General features: G+C 38.2%; 1 long non-coding RNA gene across 1 annotated transcript in view; it reads right to left on the bottom strand.

Moving 5' to 3' along the window:
- LOC128097694 (uncharacterized) overlaps window positions 1-21,840 on the bottom strand; it is an 88,041-nt gene that overhangs the window by 7,681 nt on the left and 58,520 nt on the right. The window lies entirely within an intron of this gene.

Raw genomic sequence — 21,840 nt, 5'->3', positions numbered from 1 at the left:
ATGTTGGGTTTGTCATTCCAGAACAGATCTGAATATAGAAAACGTGCCTATAAAGCTTTCCAAAGGGCTTAGGTCAGATGCTGAACACCAACTTTCATGGACTTCAAGGAGGGATACTGGTAATACCGCCGGCAAGTCAGGCTGAGTACCCTGGCACATTAGGAACTGGTTGGTACATTCTACTTTCCCAGAGGCCTGAGCTCTCCAAGAGGAATGGAGACATCATCTGATTCTCAGAGAGTTCACTACATACTGAGTGAACTGGGAAACAGAAGGTGGTCCACTGTTGCTTTGAAAAGATCTCAGGAGGAAAAAATTGAAGAGTCATTTTTTTTTTTTTAGGGCGAAAGCTGAAAGATCAGCAAAGCAGCACAGCCACTAAAGAATTCTTACCTCTATGAAATCTCAGATTGAAAGGAGGATCCTGTCTTTATGAATCCTCAGACTGAATGGCACAAGATCCTGTCTCTACCCACCTTATATTCCTATCTCCACCTCCCTAGTGCTGGGATTAAAGGAGTGCACCACCACTACCTGGCCAATGCCTCATTAGGTAACTGGCAGTGAGTTAAAAACCTATAGCATGGGACTTTACTGATTAGAGTTGAAGTAACCTTGGGCTTTAGGCTGGGGAAATTTTTTTTTTTTGTACTAGGAGTTCTTTCATTTCTCTGTAGCTGGGATGGCTGTGCTTGGCCTGCTTATTGTCAGTGGCTCTTAATTAGGGTTTAGTGTGGAGCCTTGTTAGAACTTTTTAAACCATAGAATTTAGCTCTTTCTGCTCTGTAGTGCTGATGGTTATTTCATCCTTTGAATATGTTTTTCTGCTGTGTGTTTAAGAACATGTTGGTGACCAAAAATGAATCTGTCAAGATCATTCGAGGTTTCTTTGTGGTTACTGCTGGGGTCTTGGGAGAAGACCCAGGGCTCTGTTAGCTTTTCTTCTCCAAGTTGTGCTACTTACAGAAATGTGGCAGAGCCTTGTTGACCATGTGGCTTCCTTGGGAGCATTGAGGGTATGACTATTTGATGATGCTCCTCTGCATATACACAAGTTATAGTCCAACTTCTGGGTCTCACAGCCCTTCTGACAAGAAGGCAAATGGTTTACTGGAATTCACTTACTTTATGTGTATGTGTGTTTTGCCAGCATGGATGTATGTGTAACATGGCTGTGCCTGGTGTTCTTGGAAGTCAGAAAAAGGTGTCAAATGAACCACTGTGTGTGTGTGCTGCAAACAGCAATGGAAGAGTCTTTATCTGAGACCTAGATGACTTGAGGTAGTGGCCAAAACACTGGCTGCTTCCTTAGCCTATCTTCATAGTTTTGGCCTCCAGGTTGGCGTTTGATGTCCAGAAGAACAATAAAGAATGAGTAGAGGCTTAAAATTTAACTGAATAACATTTAGATAAAGCTTGACAAAAGTAGAATTTTAGAGGAATCTTGACTTGTTGTGACTCAGTTTCCTAAGTAGTTAAAAGCCTGACCAACAGAAGAAAATATAAGCAATTACTTTTGGAAAATATTAAATCATTTTTATCTAAACCAGTTTTCTATAAATGTTACTGAAAGATCAAACTTTAAGAAAATCTTATCCTTTTAAATAAGTAATTTCATTTTAGTTTTACATGATTGTATTAAGTTTTTAACCTTAGGGATTTTTAGGAATCTTTAGTTACAGCCATGTCACCTTTCTTTCATTTTTAACTTCAAAATAACTTCTAAGGACACATTTTAATATTTTTTTATTCTTAACACTTTCTAGTTCCATTTTTGGAACAAACTTTTATTTGTATAACAAGACTAACTCACTATAGAGAGTGCCTTTTAATTAAAAATCATTTTCTTTTTTCTTTTCTTTTAACTAGAAATGAATTTCTATACACATAATCTTCTTTATCTCTTTCTCACATTTGCTGGCACCTTTCTGTCTTGCTTTTCTTTAAAATATTCTTGGTGTAACTTTCCTCTTGAAGACAGAAAAACCTCCAAAGAGATGCATCTGTCAGTTTTTATCTTTTGCAGAACACATCACTTAGAGCATGTACTCAAGTATAACTTTGCAGTCATTGCTCACACGTCTCTCACATCCAACTTAAACATCTGGCCACTGTTGGAGCTACTTGGAGTCTTTTTCTTTCCATTAATTGCCCAGTCAATTTACAAAAGAGGTCTAAAATTCAACTTGTCAGACTAGGTAAATGCTTTTCTTTTTAAGTTTTTGGTTATAAAAATGTCCAAATTATGAAGTGTACATCCAAGAGGCCAATCAATAGGAATAAAAATGGCAAAGAGGTCATTCAGAAGGCATTTCTCAAATGTCAATTCTACCAGTGAATGATGAGGGTGGATCCTTTACCAGTCTGGGGTCATATGGCCCACTCATTTCCCCCATTTTAGAGTTGCCTTGGCCACCGGAGACCAAGTTCTACAAGTGTCACCTTTTTTCTATATCTATATCTGTATCTTTTATCTCTACGTATGTATGTATGTATGTATTTATCTATCTATCTATTAATCTATCTATTTATTTGAGACAGGGTTTCTCTGTGTAGCCCTGGCTGTCCTGGAACTTGTTCTGTAGACCAGGCTGGCTTGGAACTCACAGAGATCTTCCTGCCTCTGCCTCCTGAGTGCTGGGATTAGAGATGTGTGCCACCACCCACTGACTGGCCCTTGATTTTTTAATACATAATGAAATAATGATTTTTTTCTATTTCAGATATATTATGAACTCCTTTTTATAAGGATAAAGAGAGATCCGGAGGAAGCCTCAAAAGAAAGCCTTAGCCTGGTCACAGTGAATTGGAGGTTACAAAGGACTATTTAGTTCCCTTCAAAACCCAATTGGTACATTATGAAAATTACATGGCCAAAAATAGAAGAATCTACTGTTTGCGGTCTGGTTTTACCTCCAACACATAGGAAACATACTGGTTTTATCATGGTGGCATCAAAAAAGTACCACATGTGCATAGTCACCAAGCTTTTCCAAAAGGCACCTGAGTTAGGTAAGCGTGGATTCAAAGGAGGCAGAACTATTAATTGATCAATAGCAAAAGGTGATACAGTTGTCAGGCAAAGTAATGCACACAGGGAAGGAAGTTGTAGGCTTGAAGGATCAGAAAATTCCTCAATCTCATCCTAAGGGTGGGAGTTTATACTTGATGTATATACTTGAAGGTATACTTCATTTATACCTTAATGAACACAGAGAAAATCCAATTGTAACTACTAAAACACCAAAATCTGTTACCAGGAACTTGTTCTACTCTCCACATGGCTTCTCAGTCATGGCTGTCTCTGCCAAAGGTATCCAGAGAAGACACAAGGAACATAACATGCAGTTTACTACAGAGCGAAATGGAGTATTCTCAAGGGGTGAAAGTGGGCAACAGCAGGAGACACTGTTAGCTGTATTTTGTCTTTGCTGCTTTCAGACAGATTCTCATGTAACCTGAGGTGACCTCAAACTCACTATGTAGCAGGAGGATTACAGACATGCATCACCACGCCTGGCTTGCAATTTGTCATCAGAGAGGAAGTTACAGCTAATTGAGAGCATAGATAAATTATGATTAGCTATAGATTTCTATAGCTCAGTAATAACTACAGGAAATTCACTTTTGATGTCTTATTTTTGCACTTGTTTGAAATTTTATATTACAAAACAAATACATAAACCATCAGGCCACAAAGGTATACCTAATACTATCAATCTAAAGCACAGCCCCCTGCCAAATCTGTGCTACAGCTTATTTAAGTTTCCATATTCTAAAATACTATAATAGAAACTTTAACAAATGAACATTAGTTTATTAGGGAGGGGGATGTGTGAATGGAGTGGTATGCATTTGGAAGTTAGAAGACAACTCTCAGGGGTCATTTCTCTCCTTCTATTATATTGGTTCTTTGGAGCAAACTCATGTTATCAGGCTTGGTGTAAGCACCTTTATCTACTGTTTATATTTTTCTTATTTAAAAAATTTAAATTTAAATATATTTCATCATATTCTTCCCCTCCCCCAAGTCCTTTCTGATCCTCTCCCATTCCATACCTACCCAACTTTTAGTTCTTTCTCAAAAACAACAAGAAAACCACAATATAGCCACAACTCATCCAAACCAAGAAAACATAATAAAAACATGACCCAAAAGAAAACAATACAAAAAATTCTCACAAAACTGTAGTTATTAAAGCACATACACACAAAAAAACTCCGTGGAGTCCATCATATGTTGGTCAACTACTCCTGAATGTGAGGCCTGTTCTGGAGTAGTTGATATTGGATAAAAGTGATTTTCCCTTTCCTGGAAGGTGTACTTGACAGTTCAGTTATTAACTTTTACTCCAGTGCCTAGCTTTTCATTCATTCATTCATTTTTTTTAAAAAAATATGCCTAAGCCGGGCGGTGGTGGCGCACGCCTTTAATCCCAGCACTCGGGAGGCAGAGCCAGGCGGATCTCTGTGAGTTCGAGGCCAGCCTGGGCTACCAAGTGAGTTCCAGGAAAGGCGCAAAGCTACACAGAGAAACCCTGTCTCGAAAAACCAAAAAAAAAAAAAAAAAAAAAAAAAAAAAAAATATGCCTATATATATATATATATATATATATATATATATATATATACTAATATAAAACAAAAACTATCACATTGAAGCTGAACAAGACAAATCAACAGAAGGAAAGGAACACAAGAGAAGGCACAGAACTCACGGACCTATTCAAGTGACACTCAGGAATCCCATAGAATCACTAAACTGGAAGCCATACTATAAGCATAGAGGACCTGGTGCAGACCCCTGCAGGCCCTGTGCATGCTGCTTCAGTCTCTGTGAGTTCATATAAGCATTGTTCATGTTCATTTACAACATCTTGTTTTCTTGATGTCCTCCATCCCTTCTGGCTTTTACACTTTCTGCCTCATTTTCCTGAGCTCTGGGGGGAGGGATTTGATGGAGACACTTCCATTCTCTGTGTAATGTTTGGCTTGGGTCTCTGTATTTGTTCCCATTTGCTGTAGGACTAAGCCTCTCTGATGATACCTAAACAACACGTTGATCTAAGAGTATCATTAGGAGTCATTTTATCACTATATACTTTTTTTCTTTTTGTAGAGCAGTATTATTTGCTTTTGCACAAAGTACCTAGGCTATCTAGTGTCCTGTTCCTGGGCACTAAAGCAGCAGTGTTGGATGTGGGTTCCATCTTGTAGAGAGGGCTTCAAAAGTCAAATCAGCTATCGGTTGGATACTCGCACAAGTTTTGTGGCACCATTGCCCTAGCATATATCACAGGTAGCACATCATTGTAGTTTAATGGTTTGTGGATGGTTTGGTGTTTATATTTCTCTCTTTTTTTTTTTTTTTTTGGTTTTTTGAGACAGGGTTTCTCTGTGTAGCTTTGCACCTTTTCCTGGAACTCACTTGGTAGCCCAGGCTGGCCTCGAACTCACAGAGATCCGCCTGGCTCTGCCTCCCGAGTGCTGGGATTAAAGGCATGCGCCACCACCGCCCAGCTATATTTCTCTTTTGAGAGCATGAAGAGTAACTTCCTGTACCAAGGATGTTGGGACATTGGAGTTAAGGAACTATGTAGGCTTGACATGTCCATTTTGTCTGAGTTGTGTTGGTGTTCTCTTCAGCAATGGGGTCTTGATGTCAGTTTGTACAAGGCATCCTGTACCCTTGGCAACAACCTGGGCTGTTTGGGGATTCCCATTGGGCTCCTTTGGCCAACAATTCAATTAGATGTAACTGAAACGCTGCCCTGGAAGCTTCATTTGGTGACATAACATGGCCAGTCAGGACTCCGCATCCCTCTTCATTTGGCAATTTTATTTAGATCACCTTCTTATATATACATACTTTAGAAGTTTGTACTATACTAGTTTCCATACTACTCCTCAAAACCCCCTCAGGTTTAGTTGTTTCTCCTATATTTCTTCCCACAACCCCCTCTAACCTCTCTCTCCTCACTTGATCTTCCCATTCCAAGCCCACATCTATCTATACCATCTGTTCTATTTCCATTTCCTAATGTGATCTCTCTATTCTTTTAGTCTATATCTACTCTCTTTGGTTCTATTGACTATAGATTGGTTATCATTGCTTTCACACCTAATAGCCACATATTACTGAATACATACCACACTTGTCTTTTAGAGTCTGGAATACCTCACTCAGGATGATTTTTTTCTAGTTCCATTAATTTGTACAAATTTCCCAATATTATTATTATTACTATTGTTATCATCACTATTATTATTATTTTAAATCTGAGTAATACTCCGTTGTATAAATGTATCACATATTCTTTATATATTCTTCTGTTGAGAGAAACCTAGGCTTTTTTCCAATTTTTTGGCTATTATCAATAGAGAGCAATGAAGTGTCTTTGTGATATGATGAAGAATATTTTGAGTATATGCTCAAGAGTGGTATTGCTAGAATTTGAGGAAGATAGAGTCTGACCTTCATGACACACTGGTCTCTATAGTGGCTACATGAATTTACACTCCTACCTGCAATGGATGAGTATTCCTTATTCCCTATTCTGGCCAGCATGAGCTGTCACTTGTTTTGTTGATCTTAGCTATCCTGACAGGTGTAAGATGAAATCTCAAAGTAGTTTTGATTTGCCTCTCTCTGATGGCTGAGGAGGTTGAGCATTTCTTAAGTGTTTCTCAGCCATTTGAGTTTCCTTTATTGAGAATTCTCTGTTTATAACTGTACCTCATTTTTAACTGGTTGTTTTCTTGATAGTTTTTTTTCCAGTTTCCAGAGTTCTTTATATATTTGGATATTGGATATTGATCCTTTATTGGATGTGGAGTTGGTGAAAATCTTTTCCTATTCTTTGGGCTATTGTTTTGTCCAAAAGACAGTGTCCTTCATCTTACAGAAGCTTCTCAGTTTCATAAGATCTCATTTATTAGTTGTTGATCTTATTGCCTGTGATAACGGTGCGTTGTTTAGAAACTCTACTCCTATGACAATGAGTTCAAGGCTAGTTCCCACTTTCTCTATTACCAGGTTCAGTGTATCTCATTGAAAGTTTAGGGCTATGATCCATTTGGAGTTGGGTTTTGTGCAGGGTGATAAGTATGGATCTATTTGCGTTCTGCTGAATGCAGGCATCCAATTTGAACAGCTCCATTTGTTGAGGATTCTGTCTTTTTCCAGTGAATATTTCTGGAATTTTTATACAAAAAGATCAAGTGTTTACAGGTGTGTGGATTTATGTTTGGACATTCAATTCATTCCATTGATCAAAATGTAGGGTTTTTTTTTATGTCAATATTGTGCTGTTTTTACTACTACAGTTCTGCAGTACAACATGAAATCAGGGAGGCTGACACCACCACTTTTTTATTGTCTGGGATTATTTTAGCTATTCAGGGTTCTTTTTTATGTATGAAACTGAAAATTGTCATTTTAAGATTCTTGAAGAATTATGTTGGAATTTTGATGAGAATTGCATTGAATCTGCCGATTGCTTTTGGTAGGATCGTCATTTTTATTATGTTAATCCAATCTATCCATGAACATGGCAGATCTTTCCATCTTCTAATATCTTCTTCAATGTCCTGAAGTTTATATCATCGAAGTTTTTCATGTGCTTGGTTAGAGATACACCAAGATATTTTTTTCATGGATGAGTATGTTGTATCCTTCACTATCTCTTCTAATTAGTTTTGGTTTGAAGTCTATTTTACTAGATATTAAAATGGCTATATCAGTTTGTTTTCAGGTCCATTTCCTTGTAATATCTTTTTCCAACCCTTTACTCTGAGGTGACGTTTATACATACTGTTACGGTATGTTTCCTGCACACAACAGAAGGACAGAATCTTTTTTTCACATCCGTTCTGTTAGTCTGTGTCTTTTTATTAGAGAACTGAGACCATTGGTGTGAGAGTTATCAATGAGCAGTAAGTTTTAGTTGATTCTTGTTATTCTGTTGTTCTCTCTCTCTCTCTCTCTCTCTCTCTCTCTCTCTCTCTCTCTCTCTCTCTCTCTCTCTCTGTGTGTGTGTGTGTGTGTGTGTGTGTGTGTGTGAGTGTGTATGTGTGTGTTTCCCTCCTTTTGAACTTGCTACTCTGGGATTATGTATTCCCTGTGTTTCTTTGGATACAGTTAACCTCTTTAGCTTGGCATCTACCTTCTATCACCTTCTGTAGTAGTAGATGTGTAGACAGATATTGCTTAAACTTGGTTTTATCATGGAATGTCTTATTTTCTGCATCTATAGTAACTGAAAGTTTTGCTGCATATAGTAGTCTGTGCTGGCATCGGTGTTTTCTTTTTGTCTGCAGCACATCTGTCCAGGCCCTACTGGCTTTAGAGTTTCCGCTGAGAAGTCAGGTGTAATTCTAATAAGTCTGCCTTTATATGTTATTAGGTCTTTTTCTCTTATTGCTTTTAATATTGCTTCTTTGTTCTATATGTTTAATGTTTTGATTATTGTGTCATGATTATTATGTCAATTTTCTTTTCTGGTCCAGTCTTTTGGTATTCTGTAAGTTTCTTGTACTTTGATAGGCCTCTTCTTCTTTACGTTAGGAAAATGTTCTTCTATGATTTTATATATACATATATATATGTATATATAAAACACACATATATATTATAATTAGCTTAATTTTACATGTCAGCCACAGATTCCCCTATCCTTTCTCCTCCCATCCCCCAGCCCTCCCCCCAATCTACCCCCCCCCCCATTCCCACCTCCTCCAAAGCAAGGGCTCCCCTGGGGAGTCAGCCCAGCCTGGTAGACTCAGCCTAGACAGGTCCAGTCCCCTCCTCCCTACACCAAGGCTGAGCAAAGTGTCCCAGCATAGGCCCCAGGCTCCAAAAAGCCAGGAAAAAAATCATCCTGAGTGAGGTAACCCAGACTCAGAAAGACAAACAAGGTATGTACTCACTCATAAGTGGATACTAGATGTGAAGCAAAGGATAACCAGACTACAACTCACAACTCCAGGGAGGCTACCTAGTATGATTTTATTAAAAGTATTTTCTGGGTCTTTTAGTTGGGATTCTTCTTCTTCCTCTATTTCTATTATTCCTAAATTTGGTATTTTCACAGTGTCCTAGATTTATGCCAGGAACTTTTTAGATTTTACATTTTCTTACACCAAGGTATCCATTTCACCTATCATTTCATCAATGACTGAGATTTTCTCTTCTATCCATTGTTTTCTGTTAGTGAAGCTTGCCTCTGTTGTTACTATTCAAGTTTCTAATCTTTTTATTTCCAGATTTTCTTCAGTTTGTGTTTTCTTTATTATTATGTTTCTACATTTAGGTTTTGAATTATGTTTTTTTCATTTTTTCCCACTGCTTCTGTTTCATAGATTTATCTAAGGGATTCATTCTTTTTTCCTTTAAGGACCTCTATCACATTTATAAAGGTTGTCTTAAGGTCTTTTATTTGTGCTTCAAATATGCTGGAATATTTAGGTCCTGCCATGATAGGGTTGCTGGGCTGGTGTATTTTTACACTGAGGTCTAGGTATTTGGGGTTAAGAAGATTTTAATTCTACTTGCTTGTATCTGGTCTTGTGTTTGTTGGGTGGGAGTTTTGTTCCTTGATTTCTTTTTATTTTCTGTTTCTTAGTATAGTGTGGTGGCTGTATGTTGCCTCTAGGAAAATCTCCTGAGATCCTGATAGGTATGGGCATTACAGGTCCCAGGTAAAATGTGTTTCTGGGTATTATTATCTGAGACTTAGAAATGGTGATGGGCTGGAGGCAGTTGAAGACTCATGAGAGGGAGAAATGCAGGGTGTTTCCCTGGAGAATGTAGGGGCTGCAACAGGTGTTCTGTTGCAGAGCTGAGTATGAGACTGGGGAATTAGATTTGGAGGAACAGAGGAGAGGTGAAGGTCTTCCGTTCGCCTACCTGCTTCCCTGGCTGGAGTGGCCTGTATGCTTGTAGGGGATTCAAAGTATTAATCAAACTGATCATATTTGCTTCCTTTTGTCAGTTTGATTCCTTAAATTCAGCCTCATTATAAAAAAGAAACAGTGAATTAAATATATTAAAGAAATATTTTAAAAATTTGTTTGTATAGCGTCTTTGATAGTTAGGATTACTGCATTAAGATGTGGATAGGCATTTTTGTCACCTCTCTTGAGATGCAGACATAGCACTGTTAATCAATGACAAAACTTTAAAGTCAACTGTCATCATCAACTGCCAAATAAGCTTCAAATCTGTCTCCCCAATACTATGATTTTCATTGTTGATGAATTTCTACTCTTCAAAAATATACAAATATGCAGATCTTTTTTTTTTTTGGTTTTTCGAGACAGGGTTTCTCTGTGTAGCTTTGTGCCTTTCCTGGATCTAGCTCTGTAGACCAGGCTGGCCTTGAACTCACAAAGATCCGCCTGCCTCTGCCTCCTGAGTGCTGGGATTAAAGGCATGCACCACCACCGCCCGGCTACAAATATGCAGATCTTAATGGATATTTTTTTCTTTGAAATTTAGTTATTTCATCTTAATTCACTCTAATTCTTCTCTTGCTTTGGCAACCTTGTATTTGAAGAGATCTAGCGACCCAAATTCTTTTCTCTCAGCTCACAGATGACTAGTCTTAGTCTTAACTGAATACTATCACCCTGCTTGGATTGCTAAAGCTAACTAAAAGGATGTCTTAACTTTAAGTGTGATACTGTAAATCAACTAATAAGTTTTGTGCTGTTTCGAAACTCCTTTGCCCTCATTTCTTCATGAGACTGTGGAATTTTCCATCCTTAGAATCTGGAATTGTGTGCATTGTTGTTATACCTTAAGATTATATATATATTCCTTTTGAAAGCATGCCGTCGACTTCTGTGACTTGTAAGAAAGAAACTACCTCATTCATCTTAAATTTGCTAACATTATCATTTTCTGTTAAGAGCCACTACTTACTTAGCACCTTTTCTGGGTCAGGCACTCTGCTGCAGGCTTTAAATACATTAACATTTATCATTCAGTTATTATGTCACTTTTTATGTAAAGAATTTAGGATTAGGCAGACAGAGATGAAGTAACTAAGTAGTAAATTGAGGGGGCACATTTTGGGGGCCGGTGTCTCCCTACTCTAAAGAACAGGCTAGTTCTTGTTTTAACACAGATGATCTCATTGTACGTTGCTCAGAGGGCTTCCTCAGCAACAGTTGCTGCTACACCATCACTCTGTCAGCAAGGATCAAATAGCAAAGCTTATTTAAAGTGAATCAGAAAAGAGTGTTTCCTTTATAGGTATAGCAGCTTCATAGTAGCCTTCAAATAGCAACTTTCTTCACCATAGCATGCAATTAAGTATCAGCATGGTAGCTTAATGTTTGGTGCAATGTTCAAACTAGATAACAAAATCAGCTTTAACCACATAGTTTCTGCCTTCAAGGTGTTTTAGGCACATGCACACAGAATGGCAGCATCTTCTTCCTTATCACCAATGTTAACCTCATGAGAGTTGCTTTCAATTTTTGGTACTGCTTTCCCTCAGAAGAAAAATTTCAAAGACAAAGGGAATGGCACTGGAGAATAGTTGAGATGAAGATTTTGAGCAGGTGTATTTTAGTTAGGATTGCTATTGCTGTGATGAAACAACATGACCTAAGCAACTTGAGGAAGAAAAGGTTTATTTGCCTTAACTTTCATATCACTGTTCATCATCAAGGGAAGTCAAGACAGGACAGGAACTCAAACAGGGCAGGAACCCAGAGACAGGAGCTGATGCAGAGGCTATGGAGGGGTGCTGCCTACTGGATTGCTCCTCATGGCTTCCTCAGTCTGCCCAGGGATTGCACCACTCATCATGAACTCCACCCTCCCACACCAATCGTTAATAAAAAAAAAAGTACCATACAGGCGAATCATATGGAAACATTTTCTCAACTGAGGTTTCCTCCTTTCAGATGCCTCTACCTTGTGTCAAGCTGACATAAAACTACCTAGGACAAGGTGAAAGCCTTAATGCTCATCCCTGTGTTGATGAGGTCATCTTCTGTGAAAATAATAATGGAGAACTGACAGCCTTTGTACAAAGAAGAATGTACATAAGGATGCAGCCAGCACACACATTTTTGTATAGGAGGAATTTCCTAACTGATGTGAGATACTTGGAAACTAGTTAATATCAGTTTGAAGCTTTGTAGTCCTTTTTTTTAAACTGTAGAATAAAAGTGTCTAAACCAGAGCTCGTCAGAAACAATTTTTATAGCCATCTAAAAGTTTACTTAGATGAAAGAATATAAGAGATGTACCTAAACAGTGTGGATTGAGGGATCTTCATTAAGAAGTAAGGTTTTAGTAAAAGTAAGTGTGACATTTGAAAACACTTGTGTAAGGAAGCAGAATGTGGGGGTCACTTGGGTACCCACCAAAGAAATCCATGTGTGCAGAACGGTAGTGATTCTAGCTCTGAGGGCTAGGGCATGATGATGAAAACAGAGAGAATTCAACCCGAGAGCAGCTGGGGATAAGGGAAATCTCAGCTTCCGCATGGAAGACAGAAGATATAGCCTTGAGCAGGTAGGTGGAGATGAAGCTTGGACAGTAAATCTGAAAGACTGAAGTGCTAGGTATTTCAAAATAAAGCATCTCATATTGGTTTATAGCTTGCTTTAAGATGGACTTTCTGGGTACAGAGCCTCAGGAGTGGCTGACTTGCCAAAATTGTTGTCTCATTCTACAGCACATAAAATGCTTTGTGTTCCTTCTCTCAATGAGGTTTGGGATTAAAGACCAATCAAACTGTCCAAGTGGAACAAGTATGGGGACTTTTTTTATTAGTGATAGTGAGAAAATATGATAAAAACATCTGGAATAAAACATGTTCAGTCGATTAGATCTATTCCCCTGACTGCCATATGCACAGAAATACATGAGTTACATGTGTATATAAAGCTGTGAATATATCTTGGCATATCTCCTGGAAGAGATGCCAAGTTTATATATCTATCCATCCACACACACACACATAGATATACATGTGCATGCATTATATAGAATTATATTAGATGACGTTGTGATGTTTGTTTAGTCCATTAGACACTAAAGAGTTGTTGAATTAGTAAAACCAGAAGACAGTGCCAATTGAACTATGTGCTTGCTAAGGCACATGTGTAGTCTTGCCTCAAGGCAAGAAGATAGATTCTTGCCCATACTAAGCTATGTACCCTGTGGTACTCTGTAAATACTAGCTTTTTGATCAACTATGTGGCTTTTCACCATTTTTTTCCAGCTTATCTGACACATGGCCAGGGTGAATTCTCATCCTTGAAATTTTGAGTAAAGTCTATAAACAATGTGTAGGTGACTGAAGATATATAAGGGAACTCACTCTCCCCAAATCACTAACTGGAGTTATGTAAAACCTAATACCCCTGTTTCTCTTTAATTTTTGGAAAAGGCTAAAGACCTCTGCTGTAAAATGATGGTCTGGATGACAAAGTTTTGTTGTGACAGGTGAGTTGAGAGCACACTCTCATGTTCAAGTGTGTAAACTGCGTTTATCCAGAGTTCTAAAAGCCAAGCCTAACGCAAAGGCAGTTTGAGAAACAGCCACTCCAGGAGAGGCACGCACCTTCTGCTCTCCCCAGCTAAACCTGCACTTGCTTCAGGACAGCAGCTTGAACTATATATTCTTTCTTTTTTCTGGTTTCTCGTTTAAATTCTGAGTGTATTCACTGGTTGTGAGACTACTTAGGAATATGTAAAAATTTCCAAATCTAATGTTTTTATTTCTTTCTGCTTCCACAGTTTTCTCACTTGTAATTAGGCCACTGATTTTTTAAGGGCTGTAGCTACCTAGTAGGGAAACATTCAATAACATCTTTCCTTCAGTCATTTACTTTTGTGCATTATTGGTGTCCTTAATTCTCTTTTTTTAAATTCCTAAATCAATTTACATAAAGTGCTTCCCCAAATTACATCTAGACTTTCCACTGCCTGTTTCATATTTGATGAGCGGTGTTCCTAAACAAAATGATGTGTTTCCCTTTTAGAAATCATAGGTAAATTATTGTTATACAGAATATATTTTTCTGCAGAGGATTTGCTATCCATAAATATCACTGAGAACACAGGGAAACTTTCTTACATTTCCGCTCTTTCTCAAAATATGATCATCAAATTATAGATGTTTTATAAATGTGAGTTAGTAAAACTTCAATAAATATGTCTGCACATGTGTTTCAAATTTTAAAATTTTATCTACTGTGTTTTTGTATATGGGATATATACATACATGGTGTATGTTCTTGTGGTGAATGTTTGCATATATGCTTAGGTATGCAAATCCAAGAACATGCAAAGGTTATAAGAAGACATCAGATGTCCTGTTCTTTGATTCTCTCTACCTTATCCCCTTGAGTCCAGGTATCTTACTAGAGCTAAACTGTGGTCAGCGAGCCTCAGAGTCTTTGCCTCTTCTAGTGCTGGAGTTGCTGGTCTATGTAGTCATTTCTAGCTTTTAAAGATTTATTTATTTATTATGTTTACAGTATTCTGCCTGCATGTATGCCTGCAAGTCAGAAGAGGGCACCAGATCTCATTATAGATGGTTGTAAGCCACCATGTGGTTGCTGGGAACCGAACTCAGGACCTCTGGAAGAACAGTCAGTGCTCTTAACCTCTGAGCCATCTCTCCAGCCCCATATTTCTAGCTTTTATACAGAAGCTGGGGACTCTAAACTCAGGTCATCGTGCTTGCACAGCAAGTGTTCTTGCCTACTGCACCATCTCCTCATCACTCCAGCTTTTAAAATAGGAATACATTTACAGATAAGAAACATACTTGTTACATTTATGACAGATATAACACAAAAGACATACTCTTCAATGTGTGTATGTATATATAATATATATTAAAATTTTGAGTAGTAACCTTTAATATAATATTATAGAGAAACTATTAGCATATTAGGAATAATTCTTGTAAGTGTCCTAAAAAATTTGACATGGTCTTTCAGATAAATTGTCATCAATAGCAACAAATCCTTGGTCCTTAGGGAAAGGTCCTTGTTTTAAGAATCAGAAGTAAGGTTTTGTATTCAATATATATGGTCCTGTTCAGAGTTCCTTGAGTTACTACTAAACTTAAGCAAATTTTTCATGGCTTATTTTTGTGAACACTTGAAGACTCACTTGTTCATATTACTCTGATTCATGAAGTGTCCAGAATTCTTGTAATAAGAAATGGAACAAATCTGGGTTCATTTTGATGAACAGATACAGAAAAAGTTTCAACATTGAGTCTTTTAGGGAGAAGTGAAGCTTGGAGTTGAGGTTGAGGAAAAGAGAATGTTAGGTTCTCACAGCTGGAATTTAATGGAGAGTGATGATGTCTTATCATGTGATCAAGGAACATGGACTCCATGCTTTCAACTCTTCTAGGTTTTTATACTAAATAATCAGGGCAACTATGAATGCTCATTATCTAAAATTCAGTTCATGAAAACAATTAGTGGAAATAATTCTCCAGTATTTCCTTGGATGTAAAATTCCTTTAAAATGGAGTCTTTTCATATCTTTATTTCAAAATCATGATGATTTTACTCCATTTCTTGAGTTTAAAACTTCAGAAAGATTGAATTCTACCATTACCTCAAGGTGAAATTAGGTAGGCTGTGGGAGTTTCTCATGATCCAGGGAATGGCTCAAGTACCAGAAAGCTCAATAATTGAACCACATAGGATTTATCATGTCCCCATGGAGAAACATTTAGAAAGAGAGGGTTCTTGTCTCTTTGAGGTAAAATTCCATGCATTTTTGAGTTATGCTTTTCTGCTTGCAACTTATTTAAAGGGGTTTTAATGATAGTTAAAAAGACACATGTATAATCTGGTTATTGTCCTTACTGAACACAAAACAGTGGTAATTAACTTTAATCTCTCTCTCTTTTTTTCTGACTCTTGCTATGTAACTCGGGTGTCATCTCCAATATGAAAATATCTTGCCTCTACCAAACAGCAATATCATTAGTTTTGGAGTCACACTCTTACAGTTGGGTCACATTTCAGTGCTTCTTTTTTTTGACCTGGTTTAAGTTATTAGATAAATATCTTGTAACACATGGATCAAGGAAAACAGAAAACAACATTTTAAAAATAATAATGTTGGAGAGAAAGACTCGCACAGAAACATGTCAGAATTCAGGTTATAATCCAGTAGTCTTTCCTGGCTATGAATGCTCGTCAGCTCTTTTACTCGCGTGGTAAAATCATGGAGATGTGTGTTTATTCACACTGTCTTTTGTTTCTTTTATACAGTTCTAGGTAAAAGCTTCTAATACTTTCTTCCAAACCTTATGTGTACTCAAGTTCCTACATCAAAACTCTGTTGACCCAAACTGTATAAAATCTTTGGCCTCCTACCAGAAGAGGCCGAAATGCAGAAAAGTAAGGATAAATTAAAGTGACAGGGTCTCAGCAGTGGAAATTAGTGCAACTCTTCTAATTGCATGTCTAGCCTGAATGATGGGATACTTAATTCTTACACATCCCAGACAATTGCTTTATACTAACATGAGCTCTGGGAAAAAGGCATATTCTACAGACATATGGAGAAGTAGATGAAGTGGAAAAATAAATCTGAGACTCTAGCCACTCTTCAAAAAAATGTTTTATCTATATCGTTAATAAAGGTATTTGGTCCTCTTGGTTCACAATTTTCATAAGAACTGAATGTTAAATAATTAAACAATAGGCATCCAACCTGCCTGTGTTAACTCCTGTGCTGCAAAACCACAACAAAAGCACCATGGGGAAAGGCATGTCCCTTTAGTAAAAGACAAGGACACAGCCTAAATATGAATCCCAAGGGACAAATGGATCAGGGACAACAGCATCCTCTTCTCTCTCCCCTAGAAGGACTGCTAATAAAAGCCTTCAAAACTAGCATGGGTTCTTATATCTATTTAACCTTTTGCCCCAAGAAGCAAAGAGCATCTGGTTAAGTGGAGAGGAAAAACGCAGCAACTTTTCATTATCAGAGCTCCCAGGCAGAGTGTGGGCAAGCCGGAGCTGCCAAGCCTGGGTTAAATGCTTGTTGCCTTCACTGCCTGAGGCCATCTAGCGTGTTTAGAAATGATTAAGTACTGCAGCCTAGAAAGGACCTGTCCTGAGCGTTCATCTCTGACTTCCAGCAGAAAGGAGAGGCTGGCAATGACAGAAGCAGATGGATGAGTCTCATTAGTATGGCGAGGCAGCGAACCAGACTGCCTTCACAGAGCTGTCCAAAAAGAGGGAGCAAATTAAAATAGGATCTGGGAAAAAACCAATGAGCAAGTGCTTTAACTCTCTGCTACCTGGTTTCCTCAGCTGGGATGCTCTATAGACAGAGCACGCGGCTTACTCTGAAATGCTCCTGCACCATGAAATGAGAATGGTTCTGTAAACTCAGTCGCACATAGTCTGCCGTTCTTCCCCCCACCTTTTTTTTTTTTTGCATCCTTGAAAATATGGTTCTTGCATTTCTTACAGTAGAATAGCACAGATGATTTCATTGTTAAGCATGTGTTACTGCTGCTGAGGAGAGTCGGGTGGGAGGAAGAGGGGAGAGACTTCGGCACGCAGAAGAGATGGGAAGCTTTGCCTTATGTAATGCCGAAAGCCTACTTGGAGGGTCTACACAAAAATCCGAGTTCTGCTCAGAAGTCAGGGTTTCATGAACCTTGGAAGAGGCTCTTATGGAATTTCAGAGACAAAAAGTGAATAAACACTAACCTAAAGGAGTTGCACCAGGGAAGAGGTAAGGGGTTGTTGGTGCTCATGAGTCAGTGAAATCTTAAGTATATACTGAGAAGACAAGTACAGGTGCAGCCTTTGCTGAGAGCCAGCAAACTAAAAGCTACAGATAATCCATTAAACAACGGGTTTTATTTTCTGAAGTCTGGATTTTTTCTCTTCTATTGCTCGCTTGAATTTTAGGCTTGGGAAGGGGATATGTGACATATATGTTGAGGTGTTACTCCTTAAGGTTTTGTAGTTGGATTTTTCTTTTGGGCTACCAGATCACAAATAATGACATGGAGGCTTATTAATTATGAAAGCTTGGCCATTAGCTTAGGCTTGTCCCACTACCTCTTATAACTTAAATTCGCCCATATTTTTATTAATATACATTCTACCATGTGGCTTTTCCTTCTCTTCCATTTTGTGTGTCAGTACTCTCTCCCTCTATCCACCCCCCCCATTTGATCCCTCAAGTTCCCATCCCCACACATCCCCAGTGCACTCATGAGATCTCTTCTTCTTCACCTTCCCAGGGAGATCCTGTGTCCCACCTTGGGTCCTTATTGTTACCTAGCCTCTCTGGGTCTATGGATTATAGTGTGGTTATACCCTTTATTTTATAGCTAATATTTGCTTATGAGTGGGTATATACCATATTTGTCTTTCTGGTTCTGGGTTACCTCACTCAGGTTGAGTTTTTTCTAATTCCATCTGTTTTTCTTCAAATTTCCTGATGAGATTTCATTGTTTTTAACAGCTGGATAATACTCCATTGTGTAAATGTACCACATTTTCTTTATCAATTCTTCAGTTGAGGGGATCGAGTTTGTTTCCAGGCTCTTGCTATTATGAATAAAGCAGTTGTGAACCTAGTGAGCAAGTATCCTTGTGGTATGATTGAGCATCCTTTGGGTATATGTACAAGAGTGGTATAGTTGGGTCTTGGGGTAGATTGATTTCGAATTTTCTAAGAAACTATCATAATGGTTTCCAAAATGGCTGTAAAAGTTTGCACCACCAGCAGTGGAGGAGTGTTCCCTTTGCTCCACATCCTCTCTAGAATAAGCTGTCATTAGTGTTTTTGATCTTAGCCATTCTGACAGGTGGAATCTCAGAGTCGTTTTGATTTGCATTTCTCTGATGGTTAAGGATGTTAAACATTTCTTTAAGTCTTTCTCAGGCATTTGAGATTCTTCTGTTGATAACTCTCTGTTTAAGTCTGTACTCCATTTTTAATTGGATTATTTGGTTTTTTGATGTCTTGTTTCTTGAGTTCTTTATATATTTTGGAATTGAGCCCTATGTCAGATGTGGGCCTGGTGAATATCTTTTTCCATTCTATAGTCTACCATTTTGTCCTATTGACAGTGTTCATTGACTTACAAAAGATTTTCAATTTCACCAGGTTCAATTTATTAATTGTTGACCTTAGTGTCTATGCTACTAGGGTTCTATTCAAGAAGTTGTCTCCTGTGCCAAAGCCTTCAAGGCTATTTCCCACTTTCTCTTCTACCAGGTTCAGTGGAGCTGGATTTATATTGAGGTCTTTGATCCATTTGGACTTGAGTTTTTCGAAGGGTGATAGATATGGATCTATTTGAGTTCTTCTACAGGCAGATATGCAGTTACACCAGCACCATTTGTTGAAGATACTTTCTTTGATCAGTTGTATAAATGTTGAAAAGATCATCCACTGTGATCAAGTGGACTTCATCCCACAGATGCAGGGATGTTTCAACATATAAAACTCTGTCAATGTAATCTACCATATAAACAAACTGAAAGGAAAAAGAAAACAAATGATCATATCGTTAGATACTGAAACAAAAAAACCTTTGGCAGAAGAAGTTCACAGCCAGTGCAGGCATCCAGGTGGTTGGGGATGATCTCACAGTAACCAACCCTAAGAGGATTGCCAAGGCTGTGAGTGAGAAGTCCTGCAACTGCCTCCTGCTCAAAGTGAACCAGATTGGCTCTGTGACCCAGTCTCTGCATGCGTGTAAGCTGGCCCAGTCCAATGGTTGGGGCATCATGGTGTCCCATCGCTCTGGGGAGACTGAGAATACTTTCATCGCTGACCTGGTGGTGGGACTCTGCACTGGGCAGATCAAGACTGGTGCCCCATGCCGATCTGAGCGCCTGGCCAAGTACAATCAGATCGTTAGAATCGAGGAAGAGCTGGGCTGCAAGACCAAGTTTGCCGGCAGGTGCTTCAGGAACCCCCTGGCCAAGTAAAGTGTGTGTGGAGATCCCTGGAGCCACTGGCTGCTTCGACCCTGCCCCTGACGTCAACGAGGCGGCTCAAAGCTGGCCCAGTGCTTGTCCCTCCCATGCCACCGCTTCCTTAGATGTCCTTAGACAGCCACTCCTGACCACCTGTAGCCTGCTGGAAACCCCAACTTTGTAATCATGTGATTGGTCTGAATCATTGTTTCTGTCACCTCACTTCCAAGCTAAGTGTCTGAAGCCCAGTGTAATCTTTAGGGTGGCCGCAGGTAAGATCCCTGCCCCAGCAGTTCTACATGCAAAATAAAAGCCTCAGTGACCCATTTAAAAAAAAAAAAAAAAAAAAAAACCTTTGGCAAAATCCAACACCCTTTTAGCATAAAAGTCTCAGAGAGTTTAGAGACACAAGGATCACACTTAAATATAATAAAAAGTAATATACAACAAGCTGACCACCAACATTAAATTAAATGGAGAAAAACTCAAAGCAATTACACTAAAATCAAGGACAAAACAAAACTGTCCATTCTCCATATTTTTCAATTTAATATTCAGATTTCAAGCTACAGCAATAACAAAATGAGATCAAGGGGATGCAATTTGGAAAAGAAGAAGTCAAAGTATCTCTATTTGCAAATGGTATGATAGGATGCATAAGTGACCCCCAAATTTCTACCAGGGAACTCCTACAGCTGATAAGCACCTTTAGCAAAGTGGATGGATAGAAGTTTAACTCATAAAAAAATCAGCAGCCCTTTTATATATAAACGATAAATGGGTTGAGAAAGATATTAGGGAAACAACACCCTTAACAATAGCTACAAACAATATAAAATATCATGGGGAAACTCTAACCAAGCTAGTGAAATAACTGAATGACAAGAACTTTAAGTTTTTCGAGAAAGAAACTGAAGAAGATGTCAGAAGATGGAAGGATCTCCCATGCTCATGTATCTGTAGGATTAACATAGTAAAAATGCCAAAAAGCAGTCTACAGATTCAATGAAATTTCCATCAAAATTACAACACAATTCTTTACAGATCTTGAAAGAACAATATTCAACTCCATATGGAAAAACAAAAAAAAACCGGGATAGCTAAAACAATCCCTACAATAAAAGACCTGCTGGAGGTATCACCATCCCTGATCTCAAGCTGTGCTACAGGGCTGTAATAATAAAAACTGAATGGTATTGGAATAAAACCAAACAGGTGCATCATTAGAATTATATCAAAAACCCAGACATAGGTCTACACACCTATGGACACTTGATTTTTGACAAGGAAGGAAAAAACATTTCATTTGTTTACTTGTTTCTTGGTAACCACTATTTTAACAATTCTGGAATTGAACTTAATAAATTTTTAAACACCAAAAAATAAAAAATAAACTAACATCACAACAGAATTGCTCCAAATTTTAGAAAATATAAGAATTACACATGGCATGAAAAGATTTCTATGGAAAACAACTCTTATTCTACACTTTACTAACTGAAATCCCCTTCCTTGACTAAATTCCCCAGCACAACAATAATTTAACGTAGGGTTAACACCTGCAAAAAGGGTCAGAGGAACTATTCTATTGTGGTATGCCTAACAGCTGAAGCGAGAGCTTTTTGCTAAGAAGAGCTTTCAGGAGCTAGAGCATTCTGACTTCCTGTAAGATAGACATAATACGTATGTGTCTTCTTCCTCCTGTCACTATTGCTATCCAGGGTTGCTTCCTGTGCACATGTCACATCTGTTGACAACACAGTCTAGTGGCTTAGTCACTTATCTTTGTATTTATACTTACTTACACTGAATATAAGCAAAAATCATTTCTCATATTTATCCTCATTTAAAATGTACATAGATAAATCATTTAACTAAATG

The sequence above is a fragment of the Peromyscus californicus genome, unplaced genomic scaffold (genome assembly GCF_007827085.1).
Source record: "Peromyscus californicus insignis strain IS unplaced genomic scaffold, ASM782708v3 Scaffold_5__1_contigs__length_169319896, whole genome shotgun sequence".
Taxonomy (NCBI): Eukaryota; Metazoa; Chordata; class Mammalia; order Rodentia; family Cricetidae; genus Peromyscus; species Peromyscus californicus.
This window is presented reverse-complemented; position numbering and strand designations above follow the sequence as displayed.